General features: G+C 37.8%; 1 protein-coding gene across 2 annotated transcripts in view; it reads right to left on the bottom strand.

Annotated features, from left to right (window-relative positions):
• LOC5572161 (elongation of very long chain fatty acids protein AAEL008004) overlaps positions 1 to 20,856 on the bottom strand; it is a 133,684-nt gene extending 112,828 nt beyond the window's left edge. The window contains exon 1 of one of the 2 annotated variants that reach the window (XM_021837993.1): positions 19,890 to 20,856. The gene's annotated coding sequence lies outside the window, so the exon portion shown is untranslated. The remainder of the gene's footprint in view (positions 1 to 19,889) is intronic. The other variant, XM_021837994.1, reaches the window with a different exon arrangement.
• Positions 20,857 to 21,590: the final 734 nt, after the last annotated feature.

Raw genomic sequence — 21,590 nt, 5'->3', positions numbered from 1 at the left:
AGGTAAGTTATCGTACATTTTCCTGAATTATCTCTTCTCATTGAAAAATTGTATTTCAGGCGCTTGATCAATTCGAACAGGTACATAAAAGTTGTTTTCAAAAGAGTTTGGCTGATGATTATACAGAAAAGATTGAGAACTTTTCGAAAACGTGGATTGAAGCAGGCTTACTCAATAGCTCGAAGTTCCATATATTGCACTATCATATCCCGGAGTTTTGTCAAATCACAGGAAGTGGTTTGAGCAAATACGGTGAACAAGCCAGTGAAACCGTGCATTTCGATTTTCAAGTTGCTTGGAATCGTGTTAAGGTTTCGGAGAACTCCGAAGCATATGATCGACAGCTTCTTCGAGCTGTAGTAATGTATAATAGTGAGCATTTGTAAACCGTATTGACCGTATTTACCTGGATAAAAATTTGGATTAAATAATTGGATTAAAAAAATGGTTTAATGCTAAGTCCTTTTTATTTGTTGGTTAACTATTCGCAGCGAAATTTCTCATGGCTACCTAGATAAACATGAACGAAAATTACTGTGTGGACCATAATCTAGAAATCAGTAATGAAACAAACGGCATCGTACTGTTTTGAAAAAAATGTTCAGGACCCCCCGATAGAACATTTCCAAACCGGTCTCAAATAAAAAGGGAAAGCCTAAGCTTTCATTTGGTAGATGTTTGAGCGACACTGATTTTTTTATATTAATGTTGTTCTACCAGAGACACCGTGGGGAGAGGAAGTTGTGTCGAATACGAATTTTGCTATCTAATCTGAGATAGGTTGGGATGACCATATTTCACATACAGTTAGAACAGGTATCGGTTTGAAACATAGTCATGCAAACATTGTCGCCCAAAACTAACAATACCAATATAATAGTTATGGATCAATTGACAACTAGGTTGCGGTAGTGTGCAAACGTAAATATCAAGTAAACGAGCGTCATCTATTATTCCGTCACCTAACTAAACTATTAATAAGCACATATTCTATAAAAACACGTGTATTAATTCTGTTTATTTATGATATTGTGTTCGACATTTTGATATAGATTTCAGTTTCAAATGTATCAAAGAATGTCAAAAATGTATTATTTTCTTACAATAAGTGTGCAATGAAAACCAGAACCCGTACAATCTCTTCATCCGTTACACCAGACGGATCGGTACCCAAACTAGGTGATTATGTAGAGGAGCAAGCGGGATGCACGTGTTTCGCCGTGCGGCCAAAGACGACACGATTTGTTGACCCCCCTCCTGCTTTTCCGACACCCCCTCCTTTAGACATCAGTACCCTCCAATTGAACGGACGGAGTCAGTCGGTCGGCCAATAAACAGTATTACTTAACCGATGGCGGCTCTCTCGTCGCTCCGAATACTATCCGGGAAGAAAACGGTACCCACATGGATGGGGGAGCAAAAATGCGCTTCTCTCCAGTTTTCTCTGCGATGATAGTCGTGGAGGTCGCGCATCATCTAGTTGAAGGAAAACGTTTTTTGTACGTGTGTGGGTGAGTTGGTTAGAATAATTGGTGGGTGAGAAGGGCTGCCAGACGGAAAGGACAATTTTATGACGAACGAATTTTAATCTTCCTCAGATAATGCTCAATGCCTTCTCAGCACAGATTTCTTGAGAGATTCCTCTTTTAATTCATGAATTCATCGACAGTACTTGTTTTGCTATATTGGCAGTTCCATTAAAGATTGCTCTAGCTTTTTCTAAAAATTCCTACCGGAATTCCACCTTAACTCCTCTATAGCCGCCTCCGCAAATCTACAAGAAATGTCTTCCAGATTGCTGCTAGTATTTTTCCAACAGAAAACCCTCTAGCAGTTCTACTATAAAATCTTTCACGAATTCGTGCAGATGTTCTGCTTCCTCGTGTTCTCCTTGGATTTCTTTGCTTCTGAAAAATTTTCAGTGAAAATTTTAAGCTTGGCTCTGATATAGAGTTTGTTTGACGAACGCAATACACGCCATCCTTTTACAGTATGTTAACTGGATCCTTTGTAAAACCTTACGAAGTCTGATTAGTGATGTGTTTGTTTGTGAGCTTCAGCTACCACACTTTCTTCGCTCTGCCTTTTTTTCTGTGGTGGATTCGCCTTTCTTCGGCTTTTGCTGCCCTGTACCGCTCTCTGCGCTGTCGGATATCATCCACAAGCAAACGGCTCCTGGCCACATTCTTCATGTCTGTCACTCTCTGACACTCTTCATCGAACCAGTCGTTGGCCGGCGCCAATCACTTCCCGCGCCGTTGTTGTCACTGCATCGTCGATTGATTCTTCCCAAATGCTCGTCTAGCTGCTGGCGGTACGTTGCAGCAACCCCATCAATCGACAAGCGTTGGATATTGAAGCGCAGCGTTCTGTTAGTTCTGGAACTCGTAACGCTGAATAACCGTGCCCGAATTTTAGCTACAACGATACAATGATCCGAATCGATATTAGGGCCTCGGAAAGTCTATCACGTGGTCTATTTGGGAGCAGGCATCGCCACTCGGGTGTAGCCAGGTGTGTTTGCGGATATTCTTGCGTGCGAAGTAAGTACTGCTGATTGCCATCTCTCTAGGAGTGGCGAAGGTTACGAATAATAATTGTAACGGAATGGAGGCTTTCCGTTCCAATGACGGGTCGGAAGAAGTCTTCTTTTCCGATCTGCGCAGTTGCGTTTCCCTTGTATTCACGAATCTTTTCAGTTTCAAAAATGTATTCCAGTATCTTGATTTTCCCATCTTCGCTGAGGGGCTCTAAGAAGTTGAACGATGATCTTTCATCTTGATGAACATTGAAAATTGAAAATAATCGAATTGAATATTATAGGTATTACATAATAATAATCGTAATCGTAGATCGAAAACGACAGCTTTGCGCCCTTTTCCTACTTTTGAGTGAGCCAGATATCCCTGTCTGTGTGTATGCTGTTTATTATATCCAAAATCCTTGGTGAATCCCTTAGAACGCTGAATGTGTCGTCGAGGTATCCCCATATTTCGCCTGGTAATACTTGTGAAATTTAATATAAATTAGTATGAATAGCTCGCATACTCGTCTGTTTGTATAAATTTTCTCGAAACTGAAAGTAGTTCTTGTTTTTACCAATCCCATATATAAACTGAGCGTTCATTTTTAAACTGCATCCATCCTTTAGAGAAGAAAGCAGTCCTTGTGATGGTTTATGGAATCCATGGAAAGATCGCTGTGGAAAAGAGCCACCTGGTCGGAGAACACCATCAGCTAATGATCCTGCATATTACTTATGAATGCATTTCCCTTTGTGAACCTCCGGAAGTTCTCCGATACATGGACGAATGGGGTTTGCCTCTTTTGAACGAGGATCGTTAATGATTGTCTTGTGTATTCCTTCGTCGAAAGGTAACCGCAAAACCTTCAATAAGTTCTACCAGCCAAGTAGCAGTTTAAATACAGAGTATAGCAATTCGTAGTCAGCTTGTTTAGTATCTCGTAGTGTCTTTTAATCTTGTCCTTGGTGTACTCTGGTTTGCTTGAAATTCCTTCAGATTCAAATGCATCGATTTTTCGTCGTTTAATCCCTTCATATGGATCCCGTCTATGTAGCTGTGAGCGAGATTTACATATTAATTCAGTCAAAACCTGCTTAGCCTTGGTGGTTGCTTGAGGCGCATTATTGACACATTTTTATTTATTAGATGACTAGTGGTCCCGGCAAACTTCGTCTTGCCATCAAGTAGGCTGTTGAAAACCGTTATGAATCGTCCCATACAAAATGACAGTTCCGTTCATTCGTGTTTTTCCTGCTTTCCCGGTGATTACCTGGAACTTTTATACACACAAACACGTCGGAGCCCTTGACGAACAAAATGGAGAAAGAATCATCGAAATCCGTTGCCCCGTTCGTGAGCCATTTCGTGACATACAAACACCATTCCATTTTTATTTATATAGATAATAATAATCAGGGTATCCATTTAATATAAGTTTTTCAATTCCCGGATTTTTCCCGGATGCCCAAAATTCTAGAAAACAGGTGATCCCGACAAACTTTGTCTTGCTATCAAGTAGACTGTTGAAAGACGCTCTTAGACTCCCATACAAAGTGACAGATTAGTTTTCAGTCGATTTTCCAGCTATATGGGAAGTATGCACTTCAACAGAAAAGTAATCGCCTATCTCGATGCATGGGAAATTTCTTGCAAGAAATGCTCAAGAAAAGCATTTTTCTTTGATCGCAGTATGCAGTTGAAAAAAAATGTCAATTCAAATGGGGCTCACTGTAGAAAATTTCTTGACCATTTCTTTCCGCAGAAATTTTAACTTTTCTTGAACTGAGCAGCATACTTTGCTATAGCGGAGAATTTTCCAAAACTTTTCACACAAACACGTCGTAACAATTGAAGAATGCAACAGTGAAAGGGTCATGTTAGTCCATTGTTCTCCGTTCTTATGCCATTTCGTGTCATACAAACACCATTCCATTTTTGTTTATATAGATAGATAGATAGGGAGCCGGATCCTATTCTTGGCACTTTTGATTGCCTTCGGCAGTGGGGTATTTTAAAAGCTACTGAGCTCATATTTGGCCACAATATGTTTTTTTTTACTTTATTAACAAGAGTTTTAGCCCTGGGCTAGTTCATCTCGGGATCAACAGCTTTACTTTCCTTCCGAGGGAAGTCGTCACTGAAATTTTTAGTGATTATCTGAAGTGCTTTTTTTTTGCAAAGTTCAAGACAATTTGGCCGAGAAAAAAAACCATGCCAAAGTGAATCATGGAAGTGAACAAGAATAATTTTACAAGAAATGTGTTGAGATTCCCAAATGTGGAATGATAGACATAATTTAATACAAATCTGCAGAAATCCATAAAAATCTTATCAGGGACCTCCTAAGAACTTTGTCATAGATCTAGGACTAGTTAACCCCTCTACCGGCAGCTTCAGTTTTTACCGCAAAGTTCAAATTCAAATTGTTATAACTTTTTTGTTTTTCAATATTTTTGCATCATTTTTTCACGAGTTCTCAAAATACTCTTCTAGTTTTAGGATCTGTGTCGATATTGGTCATCGGTCATCTGGTTTTGAAGATATTCCAAAATTCTTTGGGGGACCGACCCGTAACCAGTACTTCCCGTTAATTTCGCAGGCTTCAGAATTTTAATCGTATTCGAATATTCACTCTTTGAAACAATACATTAATGAGAGTATGTTGTGAAAAAATGAAGTAATTTGGTGCAGCCGTCTTTAAGTAATGAGAGTTTTCAGTCGATTTTCCAGCTATATGGGAAGTATGCACTTCAACAGAAAAGTAATCGCCTATCTCGATGCATGGGAAATTTCTTGCAAGAAATGCTCAAGAAAAGCATTTTTCTTTGATCGCAGTATGCAGTTGAAAAAAAATGTCAATTCAAATGGGGCTCACTGTAGAAAATTTCTTGACCATTTCTTTCCGCAGAAATTTTAACTTTTCTTGAACTGAGCAGCATACTTTGCTATAGCGGAGAATTTTCCAAAACTTTTCACACAAACACGTCGTAACAATTGAAGAATGCAACAGTGAAAGGGTCATGTTAGTCCATTGTTCTCCGTTCTTATGCCATTTCGTGTCATACAAACACCATTCCATTTTTGTTTATATAGATAGATAGATAGGGAGCCGGATCCTATTCTTGGCACTTTTGATTGCCTTCGGCAGTGGGGTATTTTAAAAGCTACTGAGCTCATATTTGGCCACAATATGTTTTTTTTTACTTTATTAACAAGAGTTTTAGCCCTGGGCTAGTTCATCTCGGGATCAACAGCTTTACTTTCCTTCCGAGGGAAGTCGTCACTGAAATTTTTAGTGATTATCTGAAGTGCTTTTTTTTTGCAAAGTTCAAGACAATTTGGCCGAGAAAAAAAACCATGCCAAAGTGAATCATGGAAGTGAACAAGAATAATTTTACAAGAAATGTGTTGAGATTCCCAAATGTGGAATGATAGACATAATTTAATACAAATCTGCAGAAATCCATAAAAATCTTATCAGGGACCTCCTAAGAACTTTGTCATAGATCTAGGACTAGTTAACCCCTCTACCGGCAGCTTCAGTTTTTACCGCAAAGTTCAAATTCAAATTGTTATAACTTTTTTGTTTTTCAATATTTTTGCATCATTTTTTCACGAGTTCTCAAAATACTCTTCTAGTTTTAGGATCTGTGTCGATATTGGTCATCGGTCATCTGGTTTTGAAGATATTCCAAAATTCTTTGGGGGACCGACCCGTAACCAGTACTTCCCGTTAATTTCGCAGGCTTCAGAATTTTAATCGTATTCGAATATTCACTCTTTGAAACAATACATTAATGAGAGTATGTTGTGAAAAAATGAAGTAATTTGGTGCAGCCGTCTTTAAGTAATGAGCATTTAGGTTTCTGGAACCACACTGGCCAAATAAAGATCTTAAAATCTTCAAAAACATCATATCGTATTTTTCAGATATTTCCAAGAATTCTTAATTCATTTGTATGATTTTTTCAGAGTAGCTCCTTATTACCTGGCATTATATAGCCTACATTTAATTTTTTTGATAAATTGGCCTAAAACAAAATGGCCACCAAAGACATTTTATATGGGAAATGTCGGTCCCCCAAGGAACATCGTAATATCTCTAAAATTAGATCACCAATGATCAATATCGACACAGATTTCTTAAACTAGAAGATTTTTTTTAGAACTTGTGAAAAAATGGTGCAAAAATATTGAAAAATAAAAAAGTTGTAACGATTTGAATATTTATTTTGCGGTAAGAAATTAAGCTGCCGGTAGAGGGGTTAAACCAGTAAGCCAAAGCGTAGAGGGGTTAAACCAGTAAGACAAAGCTTCATCATCAATCCTCATCAATAACCAGAAACCCTGTTAAATGGATTTGTCCACAATTTCAGTAGATCTCACAAAAAATATTTCAGCTTTTCGCCAATCTCTACGAATCTACCAAGAGTTTCAAGAAATATCAGCCAAGGATCTTTTCATAATTCAACTAGAAACCTTATTAGCAATCTTCTCATAACATATTCAGTTATCTCTCGAAGAATTCGCAAGAAATTGATCAATTATCGCCTCGATTTCCGTTAGCATTCCTGTAAAGATCTCATTAAAAATTTGTCATGAATCTAAATGGAAGTCTTTCAAGCATCTCGCCAAGAATCTTGACAGGAATGCCTATGTACTTCTTCTAGAAATGTTTTAAGGATCTTATTGGTGTTCTATGAAATCTCCTTTGAATATGTTTAACATTTTTCCACCAAAAATCTACAAAACATTTCACAAGAAATTGGTAAGAATTACTTTTTCTCTACCAAATCAGTCCAACTAGTCATTATGCAAACAGCCTTTTGAAAGCCTCCTGTCAAAATTTTCTAGTATTATTTGGAATAGACCATTTCCTTAAATTTTTTTTCTTATATGCTTTCTGTCAATTTACTGACCAAACTTTCCTGAGGAACCGATATGTTTTGGAGCCTGTTGGGTGGATGAGATATTTGTTGTTAGGGGGTGGTTTTGAATTTTGAATCTGTGGAGGAAAATATATTTTCCTAAAGGAAGACCTGAATCGGGTTGGGGTTGAAACTGTGATTCAGAACGGGTTGCGCAAGTTCAAACCTGGTTCAAAAACGTTTATTTGAGTAATTTGAGGTTAGTTTCGTTGGCGCTCCTGTTTGGGGCGCCCTGACCGGGATCACGGTCAGTTTGAGCGCGCACCTGATTTGACGTTTCCAAATGTAAACAAGCATCCCAATGCAGGGGTGGAATCGAAAAACTGTTGCAAAATCACAACGCTGATACTCATAGGGTTGAACAAACTGTGCGGCATCTCAAATTATTTTTCAAAATGTGGTGAGTATCCATGTTTTCAAAAATTTGTAAGAAAATCAGGAGTGCATATAAACAAAATCTGATAGCGTTAATATTCATTAAAAATGATTGTCTTTCGAAAAAAAAAAATACAAAAACTGGGGGTTAGATCTGACGGAAATGGTCTATTGAAGCAAATCGGTCTTCATATGTTCGAAACACACATTTTCCCGGTGTGTTCTCCGAATTCCCGGGTATTTCCCGGCCATTTTTAATTCCCGGGTTTTTCCCGGATTTCCCGGATCGATGGACACCCTCCCTGTAAAATGCTATGATAATAAATTATTATTACCCATTTTCTGTTGAATGTACTTTATTGTGGACATTTTTATGCCTTTTTAGTTCATTTTTAGCCTTGATTTCTGTAGTTAGCATCGGAGTCAGTATGGCAAAATTTGGTTTCGCATTTTAAACAGCAATAAAAGGTCAAACCAAAAATGTTTTAGATGTATTCCGCTTTGAAAAGACGTGATCTTTTCAATGCAGCAATCAGTTTTTTTAATAGAATACCTTAGCCTCGGCCAATTTGTAGTTAGCACCGAAAGAACCCTACAACAGCAAACTAAATATCGAGGCTAACTACAAATCGCTCTGATTTTGGATACTAAGATTATAAAGCAAACAGTAACAAAGAATAAAAAACGTCCTTTTTAAGAAATCTCTTTTTATCACATGCATATTCATAGCTAAAATTCATTAACAGGATGATTGGACAATAGGGAATCAACAATGTTCAAGCATTCTTTATAGAAACGTGTTTTTTGTACACAAGTAGTTGGAAGTCGTAGAATAACAGTATCAAGTGTTGATCAATGGGAAATTGCATAGCTTATATGATTGATTGGAATTTCCAATATGATTCCTGAAATGATTTCTAGTATTCGCTTTTGAAGTCCTAGATGAGTTTGTGGCAAACTCTTTGAATTTGTTTGGTCATCTGGTTTGCCTTCCGGAGGAGTTTTGATGAGGTTCTTTCCGAAGGCAGGTAGAGATTCCTTCAATAGCCGCAGATTACTGTAGAAAGCTTACTAGGTAATTATTCAGCAAATCTTTTAGATAGTGGTCCTGGTTTCCGCTAAAACGTGTTCTAATATTTCGGCCGAAAAATTCAACTCAAAGTCGCTTCTCAAGTTTTGCTACAATCTTCTCCAAAGCATCCGCCAGAATTTTACATTTTCCTTCGGAATAATACACCTGAATTCTTCTTGTTAGACAGGAGTTCCTATCTTCCTCGACATTTCTTGCTAATTTGGTTTGAGAAGCTGACCCAGCCTACGGAATTTAAATGCATCATTTTTTCGACGTCTAATTTTAAGCATTCGAATGTTTGACTAAGGCATTCCACAATTCTATTCATCGTGCCATGTAAATCCATCTTTGGAGAGATCCTTCCGAAAGATTTCGTCGAACGCTTTGCTTAAGTTCAAATTATCATCAACGTTCCACTTTCTTTCTAGAACCACCTTGGTGACAAGGAGATGGTCCGTCGTAGATCTGCTATGGATGGCGGCTGATTGATGAGCACCGATAGAAATCGTGCAACTGATTAGGTCTTGTGGCAGTCATAAAGCATACATTTTATGATGACCCTGAAAACTGCGATTTCCAGTCACACAGTCAATGCTCGGAATCGTCCTTTCTGGGAGTTCGCTACTTAATGTATGCAAATTTATTGCTGAAATTCATGCATTTCTATTCGTTGAGATAGATTTGATAATAGAGAATTTCGGCGGTATAAATAACATGCGTAAAGCAGAGATTACTACCTTCTGTGTAGTAAATGCTACATGTGGAACACAAGTGGAACATGTTTGTGACATTTAATTTTACTACACAGCTAAAAATAATGAAGATTACACGTTATGTAAACTTCATTTATGCAATGTAAACATGACGTCATGTAAATTTAAGTCTGAAATCATCTAAAAATGTGTTATATGTCCTGTAACCACTCAGAATCCTGCTGCATTACATGACATATAATCGAAGTTTACATGAGATATCATGTAAATATCCATGATATTTCACGCTCCAATTATGTGCACTATATGTCTCAGAAATTTACACGTTTCGTTCGAACTGTGTACACATTTCAATCATACTAGAAACAATATGTTGATATGATTACTGTGATATTACGAAGTCGAGTGAAATAATTTCAATTTTAGAGAAAAATATGAAAATGCGATGTGAATTTTAAGATTCAAAAAGATATTTTGATATAAATGTAAAATATTCTTGGGTTCCGGTGAGAATACAAGGACTTTCATAGGAATGTGGAAATTTCAAAAGATTCAGGCAGGAGTAATGGATCACCTGCTTTGCGCATGTCCACAGTTGAACAGCAGAAGTTTAAACATTTGATTTTGTATGTAGAAAGGCATCTAACTTCAAATACCTCGGAAATAGAAGCTTTAATCGAAAACACAATTTGTAGGATGTACATCCGGTGCCAAATATTCGATAAAAAAACAATTTTCAGAAACAATTCTTTTGATGCATTTCGCCATAAAAATAAGTTTTTCGTTTTAGCGACATTTTGTGCATAGAAACAAGCACGGTGCTAGCGCCCTGCGGCAAGTTGCGAATCAGGCTATGAATTAATTAATTCTGAAAAAAACCTGTTGATGTGTCAGACCCAAAAGGAACATTAACGAAAAGATTTGGCAAAGAAACATGAAGCCTGAAAGATCCACATGGAAACCCTGTTCCAAGGAGAGGAGATTACGCAATAATTTCTGTTAGTACTGAATACGTTACAAATTTTTTTGTTGAGAATAGTGAGAATCAAGATCCAGAAAGAATGTAATGAGGATCTACAATCTCATTTGAGGTTTGCATGGCAAGAGATTTTTCTTACTGATGTGCGGTAGATTATTACCGTATAGCAAATTTATAAGATTCAATACACAACTGGAATCAAATTTCAGCAGTAAAGAACCGCATTGACTGAAAGGATTGAAGGCCAAGAAAGACAATCTAAAATTACTATTCGGATGATTCACTGTTAGGGGCCCAGATAGCCGTAGCGGTAAACGCGCAGCTATTCAGCATGACCAAGCTGAGGGTCGTGGGTTCGAATCCCACCGGTCGAGGATCTTTTCGGGTTGGAAATTTTCTCGACTTCCCAGGGCATAGAGTATCTTCGTACCTGCCACACGATATACACATGCAAAAATGGTCATTGGCATAGTAAGCTCTCAGTTAATAACTGTGGAATTGCTCATAAGAACACTAAGCTGAGAAGCAGGCTCTGTCCCAGTGGGGACGTAACGCCAGAAAGAAGAAGAAGATGATTCACTGTTGGAACTGAAATCACAAGCTTAGGATAGACACCCTGAAAGAAGTAATGATTATTGTTCTTGATTCAATAAGAAACTACAACTAATCTTCGTTGGTCTTAAATCCGATGACTTAAAACTAATACAAAAGTCATGCAAAATGGAGTTTTTCTCTCAAAAAAACTATGCATATATCAGTCACACCAATCATCCTGCGAAAACCGGAACTGAAAACGAAAATCATCAAATTTAATCCGAATCTTTTCGCTGCAACGTCAATTAGTGACATTTCGGAAATAGTTTGCAATAAAATTCAAATAGACTATCGCACCCCATTGAATAGATCGGAATAGATCTGATTCTTCCGCCTTCAGCTCTATGGAAATAGAAAACAATAAAAAAAAAATGCATAATTGATAGACCCCGACGTCAGCATCCTCCTCATTGCCTTTATTTTTAACCCCCAACGAAAAGACGGAGAATGAGTTTGCAGAACTTGTTTGCAGAAAGGTTGGTTTTTTTCTGTTCCGAACCCCACTTGCTAATTCAAGGTTACTTCGGCAAAACACGGGATGGGTGCGAAGAAAACATATCGATTTAAAAACAGCTCCGCAATCTAACTTCCATCGCGACTCTATTTCGGTACTGCAGGTTGGAGTTCGTGTGAAGGACATTAACGTTAGAGGTAGGCAAAAAGAAGATGACTTCGATTCAGAGGCGTCTTCTTCTGTTTTTGTTCGTCCGGATTAGTCCGAATATGCGTATGCATATTAATTGGGAATGGCGTCAGAAACGGACTGGGATCTGCCGGAAGAGCGAAGGATAAATTTGATGAATCGATGAGAAATGCAAGATCACACCAATTAGGTTGGCAACAGGTGTGCGCCTTTATCATCATGCGGTCTCATCTTGACGTCAGGCGGAGACGTACTGGAAAGTGGAAGGTTACTTCGTAAGAAACTTTTTCTGTAGGAGAAAAACGTGATTGAGGTAATCTAATTGCGTTTGAAGGTTTTACTTATATTTCAACAAGCTGTCTACCATGTCCAGTTTCATCTTGGAGACTTTTCAGGGACCTTCCTTAGCCGAGTGGTTAGAGTCCGCGACTACAAAGCAACGTCATGCTGAAGGTGTCTGGGTTCGATTTCCGGTCGGTCCATGATCCTTTCGTAATGGAAATTTCCTTGGCTTCCCTGGACATAGAGTATCATCGTACCTGCCGCGCGATATACGAATGCGAAAATGGCAACTTTAGCAAAAAAAGCTCTCAGTTCATATCTGTGGAGGTGCTTATAACAACACTAAGCTGAGAAACATTGTAGAAGTTTCTACAGACATTTTCGTTCGATTTTTTGTTCCCTACGAGTGTTTCCAGAATGTTCTTAAAGAATTCTAGTGATGATTCCTCCGGATATTTCCCTTGGAATTCCTTCAAAAATATTGCCAGGGATTATGGAGACAAAATTTTCAAGGATTCCTCTAATAATTCGTCAGAGAATACCTTCATAATTTTCCGAGCGATTTCTTCAGGAATTGTTCTCTTAGTTCTGCCAGAATGTTTTTCTCAGTTCAACTAAGAGGATTTTCAAGGATTATTTCATACATTTTTCTAAAGATTACTTCTACCTTTTTTGTTGGGGAGATTAAGCCATTGCGTTCATTGGATTGAACTTTTATGACATTCTCTTTTTCTTCTTCTTTCTGGCGTTACGTCTCCACTGGGGCAAAGCCTGCTTCTCAGCTTAGTGTTCTTATGAGCACTTCCACATATATTAACTGAGAGCTTTCTTTGCCAAAGTTCCATTTTCGCATTCGTATATCGCGAAACTAGCGAAGCTTATGTTACTTTTGGACAAATTATTAACCTTTTTGGTTTCAAGCCCCATCTTCTGCCAAAAATTTTGGAGTGTGCCCAAAAAGAACTAGTGGCTTTACTAGTCACATAAGGTAAAAAGGTGTAATACGCCCCCCTTAAGGAAAAACTGCTCTATCGCAGTAGCAAATGCATCACTTCTATAGTTTTCTATGTCAATGTGTTGCTTACTTAGTTGGCCATGCTCTGCACGCAACTTTCTCCTTTAAAAAAGTATATAAGATGTTTTTTTGTAAACGGTCCCAATGTTTACGTTTCAAAACAACCCGGGCAATATGCCCCTCCCGTAGAAAAAACGTCCACAGCGTTATAGAAATGTTTCCAAGGAGAATTCCACCACCTGCTAATCTTAAAAGGGTCCATTAGCAGTCGTCTTCCGGTAAAAGTTTTTGTATTAAGTACAATAGTAAAGAATGAGCTTCATCCCCCCTGAGGCTCGCTTATAAAAAGCAAATTTTTAAACCAAAAACCTTATTTTCGATATTTTTAGAATTTCTATTGATTGTTTATACTTTTCAAAGAACTTATATGCGCAACATCATTTTTTCGCGAATATTCAAGATATGTAATCATATTTATGTGTGAAAAAAGCCTCAATCCCGTGAAAATGAAGAGGGGCGTATTGCCCCGTTGGGGCGTATTACACCCAGATACCCTACTCAATATAAGCATTCCAATTCAGTTTAAAATCCATAATTACTTCTGAGTATGGAACCTATTCACTAAGATGCATTTGTACTGCTCCAAGCTTTCCTTCAGCCTTTGTTCAAGAAGTTCTTTAAATAACTTTTACTGAAATTTCTACAGAAATTCTTACGGGGTTTTGTCCAGGAACTTGTACAACTCCATTTCAGGATATCTCCCAACAAAATTGCCACAGTTCTCATATTTTTTAGAAGGTCCTTCAATAACTTCTTTATTAGATCTACATTGATTTTTTTCCAGAAATTTTTCTTCGAGCTCATCAAGAATTTTACCCAGAAGTTCTTACAGGGCTTCTTCTATGAATTCTTGTGGATATTCATCTGAGAGAATCTCATCAACATTTTATCAATTCCTGGATCTCTTCAAAGATTTGTTATCAGTATTTGTAAGAAGACTCGTCTCTTCGATTTTTCAAAACTTCTTCCAAGTTTTTTGTTGTGATTCCATCAAGAATTCTTGCGGAGATTTCTCCAAATTTCTACAGTGAATCTTCCTTAGAAAATTTACCAGGTGATCCTTTCAGGATTTGTCCAATAATTTTTCCATAGATTTTCTAAAGGTTGCTCTAGAAGTTTTTGGAAATAAAGTGCCTTTTCCATTTTGGCAACACATTGAAAATATTTTTTTATTGATTAGTAGATTCTGAAACCTAACATTTTGAGTAAAACCAAAGTGAAAATAAGTCAAAAAGATAACGACGGTGAACATTGCGAGCTAAAAAAATAATGTGGAAAGTACTTATGAATATAACTCGCATATTTCAATTGGTATTGTTGAAAGTGTATGAGATATAAATCAGGAAAGCTGTATAATTATTGCTACATAGTTAAATAGGCATTGGTGGAATAGGATGGTAATCGACAGTAAAAGCATCAAATGTTAAGATGATCAGCTATACTGTGTTGATCATGAATGTGTTGTTGTGTTTTTGTTTGTATTCTTTCAACATATCAATCGGATTTTGTGTAGCGGTCTGAAGAACCTGAAAATGATTTCAAATTATCTCGTGATCATTGATTAGTTAATCCGTAAAAGATTTTATAGAATAATTGGTAAGTTTTCTTTCAAGTATTCCTGTAGGCATTTCAATGACAATTGTTCAGGGAAATATTGAGAAACTTTGTTCATAACTCCAGAAGACATTTTAGGCAAAATGTTAGGAATGGGTTTTGACGTACTAATTGCAAAACGTTAATTGGCGATTAAAAGCGAGGTTAGGTGGCGAAAGTTTTTCAAATGGAAATGAATATTTACGGTTTCCCGTACCTCAAATTGCAAAAATCTTGTCAGTTAAATGATTGTGGTGATTTTTCTTCCAAATTTATCACTAGATATTTTGATTAAGATGCACTAATCCCTATTCTAGAGCGCCATCTACGCATTTTAGTTTTGCGTTAGATCATCAATAGAGGAATTCTTGGTGCAAATAAAAGAAGCGTTTATGTTCAAAATTCTTTGGACAGTGTTAAAATTTGTGTAATTTCCTTCTTCCTGTCGCATTTATCCAATACAGACATTTGGAAAATTATCTCTAGCAATCTAGACTTGATTGACGCTTTTTCAGGAGTCAAGAGTTTTCCTGACCACAAACTTGCGACAGTTGGAGAGTGGTATAGGAGAATATTTGGATGCCTACTATTGAAGAATTAAAGTGAGGTTAAATATTGGGTTAAATGTTGCAAAATCTGTTTTGGAAACTCAAAATTGACGTTTGGCAGACAACTTCAATTATGATGAAAAATGAGAAAAATGGTTTTATTAAAATCTTGACAACATTATTTAGGCAACAGCAAGAAATTTTGGATGAAATATTTGAAGCGACCCTCCAATGAACTCCTGAACGAATCGATGGAAGACTTCTTAGAATTCCTAGGAAAACTTCTAAAAAGCAAGATTCCTCAACATCTCCGAAAGAATTCCTGAAGAAACACTTTAATGAGTTTATAGGAGAATCTTATAATAAATGACGAAAACCAACGAATACCACAACGAATAGTTGGTGAAATAGAGTGCATAGTTACATGAGCACTTCCATGATTCTCTTTGGAATAGGGGGTTTTTCTCGGCCAAATTGTCTGAAAATTTGCAATAATAAACACTTCAATACGACGCATATTGTAGCCAAATATGAGCTCAGTAGCTTTCAGAAAACTCCAGTGCTGAAGTAAATCAAAAGTGCCATTAATAGGATCCGGCTTCCTACTTGGAAGAATCTATGGACTAATATTGGAAGAAACCTGGGACAAATTTTATAAAAACTCAAAGATGAATCTCATGAGTAGTTTTAATATAATCAGTGAATTCATTCTTGGATGACATCTCAAAAGCATCACTAACGATGTTTGGAGAAAAGTTTCTAAATGAGCATCCGCAAAAAATGCTATAGGAATTTCTAAAAATCTCTGGTGAAATACCTTACAAGTTTACTGGAAATCTTCATGGAAGATTTCCTAGAACCATACCTGGACAAAATCCTAAATAGGAATGCTAAATCCCTTCCAGTAATTCTTCGTGGAACTTCCGGAGAAACTCTACTAGGAAATATCCTCAAAAGATTTCCCGAACAAATCTTTAGAGCAATTCCTGGAGAAACCCTTCACGTGATCTTTGGAAGAAACCCTTCAGAAATATGTTAGAGAAACTTTTGTTAAAAATACTCACACAATCTCGAGACGATTCTATTGGAGTTATATGCGAAATTGCCGGAGCAGTTCTGGTAGAACTCCTGAAGAATCTTAGAAGCAATTCCAGGATAAACTTGCTTGAGGAATCTATGGCAAAATTTGAGTTTATATAGAAACTTCGTCAGAAGTTCTTGCGGAGATTTCAGCAGAATTTTTTTGAGAAATATCTCCAATTGTTCCTTTCATGAATTGCCCTTTTTCCATAGATTTCCTTGAGATTGATTTAGTTGTTCAAGAAACTACTGGAAATACTGGAACAATCACGAAAGCTTCTGAGAAAACCCCCTGGGAATTGTTGGAGGAATTTCTGGAGAACTATTTGGAATATAAAACCCAGAATAAGTTGCTTGAGATTTTGGGAAGAATTAATTTAAAAAAAAAAAATAAAAAAGACATTGCTGACGAAATATCCGAAGCGATCCTCTAATGAATTCCTGAACGATTCATTGGAAGAAATCCTAGAACTCAAGTTTCTGAAAAATGTGCTTAAGGAATCTCTGGAGGAATTCCTGAAAAAAATCATGAAGGAGTATATTGGGATTTTTTTTAAGAATAACTTAATCATCTCTAAAGAAATACTCGGAGAATTATTTTGAAGAATCGCAGAAAAAAGTATTGAATGAAACCTGAGAGAAATTTGTTGAAAGAATCATACATAAAGTAATTGCAGTAAAATTAGTCGATGAATCACTGGATGAAATCTCAGAAGCATTGCTGCAAGATATTTGAAGAAATAGTTCTAAATGAATATCTGAAAAAATGATATAGGAATTTCTACAGAAATAACTGGAGAGATACCTGATAAGTTTTCTGAAAATCTGCCTGGAAGAAGCATACCTAGACAAGTTCTTTAATACGAATGAATTACTGAAAAGAATTTAGCTTTCAGTAATTCTTGGTGGAACTTCTGGAGAAACTCTAGTAGGAAAAATCCTTAGATTCCTAGAGAAACCCTTCACGAAATTCTTCAACGGAACTCTTAAAAACCCATGCTGAAGTATCTTATAGGAACATTTGGAAAACAAAACTGATTGTTTCTCGAGACGATTCTCTTGGAAATCTATGAAAAATTGCCGGAGAAGTTCTTAGAGCATACTTATGGGTAATGACTGAAAGGATTTCGGAAAAGTATTGGAATCAATTCCATGAGAAACTTGCTAGAGGAATCCATCCAAGATCGTAGTAAAATTTGTTCAAGCTGGATTAACTCCTGGAGGAATTTTCTAAAGCAAATCTCGAGGGATCCCCTGAAGGAATTCTATAACTTTTAGTTCAATAACTAGTGGTCCCGGCAAACTTCGTCTTGCCATCAAGTAGCCTGTTGTAAACGCTATGGATCGTCCCATACAAAATGACAGTTCCGTCCACTCTCGTTTATCCGGCTCTCCCGGTGAATATCCTGGGATTTTTATACGCACAAACACGTCGGAACCCTTGACGAACAAAACGGAGAAATAATCATTCAAATCCGTTAACCCGTTCGTAAGCCATTTCGTGACATACAAACACCATTCCATTTTTATTTATATAGATAATGGATTATTCATATATTGTAATGCAATTTGTAACATTTTATTCGAGAATTCCTCCAAAAAATGTTTAAGTACTTTAAGGAGAGTCGTTCAGGCAATTTAGATTTCAGATTTTCCAAGATTTCCTACAAAAATTTTGGAGTGATTTCATCCAGAATTCTGTCGGAGATTTCTCGAGGTGTTCTTTACATATGTTATTATTTATTTATTTGAAGTAGGGAAAAGCCCCTGTGATTTCTCCAATAATTCTGCTACAGACATTTCAAGAAATACTGGAAAAATCGCCGTTTCCTTTGAAGAGTTGTAAGAGAAATTCCAGGAGAAATAATTGCGAGTAATATTTCTAAAATCCATATAGAAAATCCTAAGGAAATCCCAGGATTAATTGCTTGAGGAAATTTTGAAGGAATAATTATTAAATATCTGAAGGAATTCATAACAAAATATCTGGAGGGATCCTCTAATGAAGTCCTCAGCGAATCACTGGAGGAAGTCCAAGAAAAAAAATACCTGAGGGAACTTTTGTAGAAATCCTTGAAGAAATTTATAGAAGAACCATTCAATACCAGGATAATTTTTTGGTAGAAACCTGGTTGGTTGAATTTCAGGGGTAGTTTCAGTAAAATAAGTGGATGAATGCCTTGCAAAAATGTAAAGTTATATCACTGGATATAATTTGATACTTGGAGGTATTGTTCTGAATGAGTATCTAGAAAAGAAACAATAGCTATAGGCAGTGGCGATTCCCTAACCTCAAATCTACCTGTTCCACGATTATAAATTCTTGACTTTCAAGAACAAATTTGCATCTATCAAGTAGAGCTTTGATAGTAAGGAAGATTTCAACAATTTACTTCATGCTTCACAATCTAAATTTGCCAAATTAGCCAATTTTAGATTCGTAGAACAGGTAAAAAGTGAGGTTACGAGTCGCCTCTGGCTATAGGAATTCCTAAAATATATCACGACAGAAAAAAATATCTGAGAGGTCTACTGGAAACCTTTCTGGATGAATTCTTAGGAATATACTTCGACGAATTCTAATTCCTTTTTAATAATTCTTTGTGAAACTTATGGAGAAACGTTTCTAGGAGTAATCTTTGGAGGAATTTATGAGAAACCTTAAGACTTAATGGAGAAACCTTTAGAGAGATTCCTGGCCGAAAATCTGCGAAATCCTTCAAATTATTCTTAGGAGAATCGCTCGAAAAATTAGTGTCATAATTTAGAATGTAGCTCTGGAGGAGGCAGGAGGAAATATGTTCAAGCTGGATGAACTCCTGGTGGAAATTTCATAAGAATCCCTGGAAGAACCCTCGGATAACGCATAGTATTGTATAAGATATTTCTTATTTTCTTTATCTTTCAAAGGTAAGAAAATTTCTTTTAATTTTATTCAATCATTCATTCACTTGGCATCATTGCCTAGTCCCCGTCTTCCGATTCCCACATTTTCGAAACGTCAGAAATTCTAACCAAATGCAACGCGGAACAAGTTCACGCACACCAGCCCAGAACGGTAGATATCACACTCCGCAGGTTCGGCGGAGACCGGTTGATCATCTTCGCACACCTCTAAAGCAGGAGAATATTTTCCCTCGGCCCAACCCAAACATCTATTTCCATATGGTGCTCTCGATTCACCCTTCATCAATCCCAGCACTGAGTGGATGATTAAAATGAATCATAAATGTATCCATTTCCCCCCTTTCGTTTAGAATGATGGGCTTCTAGAACAGAAATAAATAGATCTGCCGTCATCGATTGCAACATCGCAATGTCACGGTGGCCAAGTGGCCGCCACCTCACACACCCAGACTTCTACTAGCTGTGCTGTGGTGTAATATCATCATAATTATTATCAAGTCGTCGATTTCATCTCGCCGCTATTCGTGCGTACAAATTGGAATTGAAGTCCCCCTTAAAGATACCTTTCAAAGTACCTTCAAAACGCAGCTGTAATCCGCACAAAATTCTAATCGAAGCAACAGCTCCCTTCTCCGATACCGTTTGTTTTTCCTTCAAAATTGGATAAACAATGCGCGCGTGAAACGTCAAACAACAGATCGAATTCAATCACCAGCGAAGCACTTTTCCTTTTTAGCTCACCGTCGTTTTGCAACAAAAAAAAAAACACTCTATTCTCAAGACGGAGCGAGGCTACTTTGCGTATTTGCGCGTCGTCGTCGACGTTTTTCCAACCGAAACCAGGAAAAGAAACCACCCTTACTACTCGACTAGCTTTCGGAGCAACTTTTCCTCACGCGTTCTCAGCACCAAACGCCAGAAAACCTTCTCGTCTTGCACCGTTCGAAACTTATTTGGACTCCGCCGCACAGAAAAGCGAACCGTTCGCCGCGAAAGCTGAAACTCCAACTAACTGTCCGAGTTGGTTCTCGTGTGCGATATCTTCTCGGCGGTTTGGCAGAGTCTTGCTCTTTGCGCGTGTGTTTGTGTGTGGGCAGTGTGTGATGGTCCGATTTCGACCCGAAACCTTCCCGCTTCTTCACTCTCGATATCCGCTTTCTCTTTTCGACCGCTGGGCGATCACCGAAAAAGAAGTGTCAAAATCAAAATCAAAAATGCATTCGCTCGCACACCACGAAACCGAAGCCGCGAATTTTAACGCGTGTCTGCGTGTGTGAGTGCTTCTTCGGGAACGGAGAAAAAATGATGACCACGACGGGGTCTAACCAAAATCTCGGAAACCGAATCCTTGCGCAAATCCTTCTCAGAACACGGACACCAAAACAGTACCTTTTCTTCGCCTTGAAACAGGAATAATCCACACTCTTCACTGCTCCACACCCCGGACGAGGACGAGAATAGGAAAAGAACTTCCGTTCCACGCAGCAAAAGAACAACCGATAAATGCAAGAGCTCAACCAAAACTGCTGCCGAGTGGAGCCCGTGCTAGGCGTAAATATAAAACATTTCGCGAGACGGCGTCGCGACGCCGCCTTCCGACCGACAAGCGCAAGCGAGATGGCGAATTCGGACGTAAAGTTCTCGCCTCCGTTCCAAGTGAACATTTTCCAATGTGCTGAACAGAGATGGGAAGCAGTATTTGCACTTTGGATATGGGTGGTTGATTGTGTGTGTGAGTGCCCACGACGCGGTTTGTCAGAACTCTGTGACGTCATATCCAGACGACCGGCACGGCGTGCACTCTGATACAACCCTACTCAGAAGCTGTGATACTACAGGGCTGTTACAACATTCGCGATGCTCACGGATTTGGTGTGCCAGGCGCAAAAATCGTAGATTTTCCAAATCTTGTCGCAAATATTGCAAACAAATTGGTAAGATGGTACTTAGGAAAGTCATACAGTTCATACAGTGAAACCTCCATGAGTCGATATTGAAGGGACCATCGACTCATGGAAATATCGAGTCATGAAACAGAAATCCGTTGGAAAGCAGTTTCGAGGGACCATCATAGTAACCATGAAATTTTGTTTCTAGTATGGTTCCATTAGTCGATATCGAGTCATGGAACATCGACTCATGGAGGTATCACTGTACTTAGGAAATTAATATGTATTCAAAGAGTTAATCCACGTCTTTCCATTGAGTGCTGTGTTTAAAGCCTGATTTACTGCTGAACAGGAATCGCTCAAGAAATTTCACGCCGATTCCTTGCA

Source organism: Aedes aegypti, chromosome 1, assembly GCF_002204515.2.
Source record: "Aedes aegypti strain LVP_AGWG chromosome 1, AaegL5.0 Primary Assembly, whole genome shotgun sequence".
Classification (NCBI taxonomy): domain Eukaryota; kingdom Metazoa; phylum Arthropoda; class Insecta; order Diptera; family Culicidae; genus Aedes; species Aedes aegypti.
Note: the sequence above shows the minus strand (reverse complement) of the source record. Positions and strands in the feature narration are given on the sequence as shown.